Source organism: Anolis sagrei, chromosome 1 (genome assembly GCF_037176765.1).
Source record: "Anolis sagrei isolate rAnoSag1 chromosome 1, rAnoSag1.mat, whole genome shotgun sequence".
NCBI classification, from domain to species: Eukaryota; Metazoa; Chordata; class Lepidosauria; order Squamata; family Dactyloidae; genus Anolis; species Anolis sagrei.
In genome coordinates this window covers 154,248,257-154,254,106 of record NC_090021.1, presented here as the reverse complement: position 1 = coordinate 154,254,106, position 5,850 = coordinate 154,248,257, and the positions used below count along the sequence as shown (strand labels likewise).

The following is a 5,850-nucleotide window of genomic DNA, read 5'->3' as shown; positions in this document are numbered from 1 at the left end:
AAGTTTTATAGTTGTTTTTTGTTTAATTAGTGAAAAAAAATTATAATATCACACCAACAGTCAACAACAGAGGGAGAGGGAAACTTCAGAAGTTCCCCCTGTCCCATTTGGAGGTTTTTTAGGGTATTGCGCGGTCGCGTCCGCCATTAACGAATCGATTTGTTATTGTTTCGTATTTGTTTCGTTAATGTTTCGTAATTTTTTTAACATTTACGAAATTTCGTAAATATCGAACTTTTTAAAAGAAAAATTTCGGAATTCTTTTAAATATCGAAGCGCAAAACCCCCCAAAAAACTAATTGATTTTAGAAACAAATTTTTCCATTGTTACCCAGGCCTAATAAACATTAAAAAACATTTATCAAAATATTAAAATACACCATTTAAAACCGTCCTAGTCGTCCACGTCAAATCTAATTGGCCTGGTCATCTTTCCTATTGCTGCTTTATTGCCCTGTCCCGAAAGCTTGGTCCCAAAGCCAAGTTTTTACCATCCTTCTAAAGGACAGGAGGGAGGGGGGCGACCTGATATTACCAAGAAGGGAGTTCCATAGCTGGGGAGCAATCTCCGAGAAGGCCCTGTCTCTCATCCCCACCAATCATGCCTGTGATAATGGCGGGACGGAAAGCAGGGCCTCCCCGGAGGATCTTAATCTCCATGATGGTTCATAGAGGGAGATGCATTCGGACAGGTAATTTGGGCCAGGGCCATTTAGGGCTTTATAGGCCAAAGCCAGCACTTTGAATTGTGCCCGGTAGCAATAGTCCTTCATCTAGGAAGTGAAGATGGTCCCAGACACCAAATATCTCCCGTTGACCTCATCTGCATGGCCATTCATTCACCTACAGTATTCTTCTGTCTTTTTGTGGCCCTCTATCATTCGGTGATAGAATTAGTAATGCCTACAAACTCTTAATTCCATTGCCCAGAACTTCATAGTCGAAGGTGACCTGCCCCAAGATGTTCTTTGCTTTGTTGTTGGTCCCATATGAATCAAAAGAAAGAGGTAGTTTTCTATGTTTTTAAGAGCTTTGGCAATATATTATTGACACCATGGATATGTGTGTCAAGAAAACAGCAAACTTCCCTATTCATCTTGTCCCACTGGCAAACTGTTCCCTCTATATTCCTGAACAGTGAATACTACCAGAGTCTTTCTTTTGCTGCAGTTGGTGGTTAGGTTGGTTCTTTCCTTGGCATGCAGTATCTCTTGTTATTGGTCTCCTGTTTGGACTGCATCACTATTATTTTCATCAGAAAGATAGGGATTGCTTGGTTGGAGCAGGTGTGAGTCCCTTGTGCTTGGTCTGCTTCCGTGAGTTATTGTCCTCTAGAGTACTCTCTCAGTGTTACACACCTCTTTTCATTGGCAATTTCTTCCTTTTAGTTCTGTAGGATCAGTTCTTCCTCCGTTCTATCCAGGAAGTCCTCATGTTCTCTGATGTGTTGATGACTTTCATTGTGCATTGACCTTCTCTTTGAAGAAAGTTTGACCTAGCTGGAAGTGTTGTCTGTGGAGTTTTCTTGCAAGAAGGCAAACATTGCACACACAATTGTAGCAGACAGTGAAAGATCGTTCCTCCTCCAGGTACTTTTTTGCCCTTTTTAGCTCTAATAATTTTTACTAATATGACTGTGTGTGTCTCCACTAGTTCTATAAGCCACGGAGACTGAGGCAACATTTATGTAATGACTACTAGCTCTGCCCCCAAGCAAATCAGTGACTTACTTGAGGGCAACTCCCACACCCTTAGAACATGTTCTCAGGGAGAAGACATAGCCAAAACCAACCAAAAGTCCACACACACTTTAAAAAAAATCCATAATTGAAGACTCAAGGATCAATTCCAAAACACAGCTTATCTTCAGAGACTTAGAGGAATTATATACAAACTACCATTAAAAGAAGCATACATGAGCTTGGTCAAAGAACCATGCAAATTAGGTCATAACTATAAATATAGATTTCAGCCCACAGTGAGGGAGTTAATTGTGAGTCAAACAACTAACTGGGATGGCAAGCTGCTCTATGGAAACATATCATGTTCATGCATACAGAGTCCCCATGACCCACTCTACATTGTGGTGCAATTTGAAGGAGGATAAACCATGGATGATGGGACTTGCAGTACCTTCAATCACATCCTGAGAGTGCTGCGAACCTCATCCAATGACCGATAAAGACCAAACTTGGCACACAGAGCCCCCATGACCCACTCTACATCCTGATCCATTTTAGAGGAGGGCGGACCATGAATGATGGGACTTGAAGTACCTTCACTCACATTCTCAGAGTGCTGCTATCCTCATCCAATGACCGATAAAGACCAAACTTGGCACACAGAACTCCCATGACACTCTGATGCAGTTTGCGGGAGGACAGACCACAGATGATGGGACTTACAGTACCTTCACTCACTTCTTGAGAGCACTGCAACCCTCCTCCAATGACTGATAAAGACCAAACTTGGCACACAGATCCCCCATGACCCACTCTACATCCTGTAGAGTTGTAGTTGCTCTCCCTTCTGCTTGGACTCTCAGAAACAGCTCTCCCCTTAGCTGAGAGGCCAGCCAATCACAGCAGGATGGGAGCTTTTGGTGGGAGTATTCGCCATCCATTTCCAAAAAGGAAGAGAAGGACAGGTGGAGAGATCTTTAGCCTTCTCTGCCAAAGGAGTTCCTAAGAAATATGTATTTTCTGGTGCTCTTTGGCAACCCCCTCTGAAACACCCTTGTCCCGACCCCCAGGTTGAGAAACGCTGTTCTATGAATCCTTGCACCACCTGGCACAAATTCAACAAACAAAAGACAGGAGCATTATACTACTTTTAATTTTTTATTAACAACAATACATAAAATATTACTATTATTTCTCTCTTATTACCATTACTGTAATGTAAAAAGTTACCTTTTCAAGATATTCAAAATCAACATTGTGGGATAGTTTTCCTACAGCACCTATACAGTTGATTCAGATATTTACACCATCTAATTATTACACTCTCTGTCAATCCCTTAACAATTAAATATCATAAACTACATGTAAACATAAAACAGTTTTAAAATTCAGAATTTATAACTCAGCAGCCAAATTGAGAGTGTTCAAGGCTCCACGTTAAATGCCACGTCTGGATTACCAGACTGAACAATCAGGACCAATTCAGAAATGCATCTAGAGAATCTGCTATGCTGAATACAAGAAACTGACTTTTGAACGATTACCAGTAACTATAATTCCACTTCAGTTCATCTTATCATTTATAAATACACAGTGTTCATATCTTTGTTCAATAAAAATCTAACAAATCTTAAACCTAAACTCTGTTATAAATCTTTAATGTAAGTAAAACTACCAGTAACTATAATTCCACTTCAGTTTATCTTCTCATTTAGCCCTAGTGCTTTTGGCACAGGAAACAAACTCTTGCAGTTCTGCAGTTTCAAAGTATAAACACACAACGTTCAATAAAAATCTGATAAATCTTAAACCTAAACTCTGTTATAAATGTTTAATGTAAGTAAAACTGCTTAAATATGATACACAGATATACATAGATTACCACCAAAGGCATCCCAGTCAGATATGACACAGTCTCTTTGGGGGTTTTTTCCCCATCAGGTGACTTTTCATCAGTCTTCATGGTGAGCAAGACATTTTTCCTGCCCAATTCCAATAAAGCCGATCACACTCCAGTATACAAGGACAAAAAATAAATGTACAATAGAAAGATGGGGTAGATCAAGAAGGGCTTCTTAGTTTTAAATTCTTCTCCAACTAATAAGGAAGCAGCACTGTCCGCAGCCCAAAAGACTCCCAAATGTTTTGTTAGGGTAGAAACAACTTCAAATGATCCGACCACCAGAAGCACAGGTGCTATTACAATAAGAGGGAGTAAAAAATATCCAATCACTCCAAGAACCCAACCGTAAGCGACTGCTCCTCCAAGAACTCTGGCCGGTAGGAAGATGGTCAAGGATCCAAATATCCAAATAGTTATAATCCACCTTGAGGTGTCCATATAACGAGATCATTGAGAAGAACAGGAGAACTGCTAGAGGAACCCAAAAGTCAGGATTACCTCTTACTACTTGTCTATTAAATCCAAAAGAAGGCATAGGCATCAAGACACACCAAATTTTGTAGTAGATGTCCTTCAGATCAGACACAGTCTCTTTGTTTTGTTTTGTTTTTCCCTCAGGTGACTTTTCATCAGTCTTCATGGTGAGCAAGACATTTTTTCCTGCCCAATTCCAATAAAGCCGATCACACTCCAGTATACAAGGACAAAAAATAAATGTACAATAGAAAGATGGGGTAGATCAAGAAGGGCTTCTTAGTTTTAAATTCTTCTCCAACTTATAAGGAAGCAGCACTGTCCGCAGCCCAAAAGACTCCCAAAAGTTTTGTTAGAGTAGAAACAACTTCAAATGATCCGACCACCAGAAGCACAGGTGCTATTACAATAAGAGGGAGTAAAAAATATCCAATCACTCCAAGAACCAGACCGTAAGCGACCTCTCCTCCAAGAACTCTGGCCGGTAGGAAGATGGTCAAGGAACCGAATATCCAAATAGTTATAATCCACCTTGAAGTGTCCATATAGTCCACCTTGAAGTGTCCAAATAGTTATAATCCACCTTGAGGTGTCCATATAACGAGATCATTGAGAAGAACAGGACAACTGCTGGAGGACCCCAAAAGTCAGGATTATCTCTTACTAGTCTTACTTATTAAATCCAAAGGAAGGCATAGGCATCAAGACACATCGAACTTTGTAGTAGATGTCCTTCAGATCAATGTCTAACTCCTCCAAGAGAGGTTTATTGTCTTCAGGGTCATCATCTTCTACTTCCAAAAGCCAGCCATATCCTCTCTGTCTCAGAATGTAATTGCTGTAGATTCGTTACCAAATTCACCACTTCCTCCTCCAAGATTGAGCTTCACATCTGGAGATGCTATTGAACCGCTCAGATCTGCAGCCTCGGCTGAAGAGACGAAAGTGAAGTCCCCGTTGCCTGGGGCGTAGAGCGGAGGCTGCTGCTGCTGGAGTTAAGCCTGTTGGGATATAAACATTTACATGACTCTTGGGTAAGGAACGTAAGCATTATACTACTGTTTACATTTTTCAGTTAAAAAATAAAGAAACTATAGAAATCACTCACAATATAAAACAGCTCTGTTGCTGTAACATTTCTGTATGGTATCAGTGCCGCAGCCAAGCCGGGAGGCAAGGAGTGAGGACCCCGTTCCAGAGGAGTCCAATGAGTCCTGGGTGGGGAGCGATGGACAGACGATGGAGCCAGCTGTCCCAGGGGTTCTTCAGTCCAGATCTTCAATCACGATATCTGTTGTTGGTCTAAGAGAAACAAAAAGACATGTAAGAACATAAAACCCAAATACTCCTCCAACTCAACAAAGGACCCAACCCCCACCCAAACAGTTACTTCTCTCCCTGGGGCAGCGGGCTCCATGGTCCGTCCATGCTCCCGTCATCTGATAGATACTCAATGGTGACCTGTGAAAGAAAGAGAAGATCAAAGTGATTATTCAGAGACTTTCTCTGAAAGCTTGCCCCCCCCCCTTCCCCTTGCCAGAAAGACAGTACTCCTGCCTCTCACTCCTTACCCAGGACTCAAAGGACTCCACCTGAAGGGGGTCCTCAGGCCTGTCATCCGGGCGTGGCTGCGGCACCGGTACCATACAGAAATGCTGTAAAGAAAAAAGAAGAGACATTATTAAAATCCCGATCCCCTCCTCTTCGCAGAAGTACAATCCTCCTGCCTTCCCCTCCTTACCCAAGTCTGCAAATCCAGATCATCGGAGGAGGACTCCTCAATTTGTTCTG

The 5,850-nt window shown here is 41.7% G+C and overlaps 2 pseudogenes; both read right to left on the bottom strand.

The window, feature by feature from the left end:
• Positions 1-3,623: 3,623 nt before the first annotated feature.
• On the bottom strand, positions 3,624-4,235 carry LOC137095921 (protein YIPF4 pseudogene; annotated as a pseudogene).
• A 25-nt stretch (positions 4,236-4,260) lies between these two features.
• Positions 4,261-5,054, bottom strand: LOC137095922 (protein YIPF4-like; annotated as a pseudogene).
• Between the last annotated feature and the right edge of the window lie 796 nt (positions 5,055-5,850).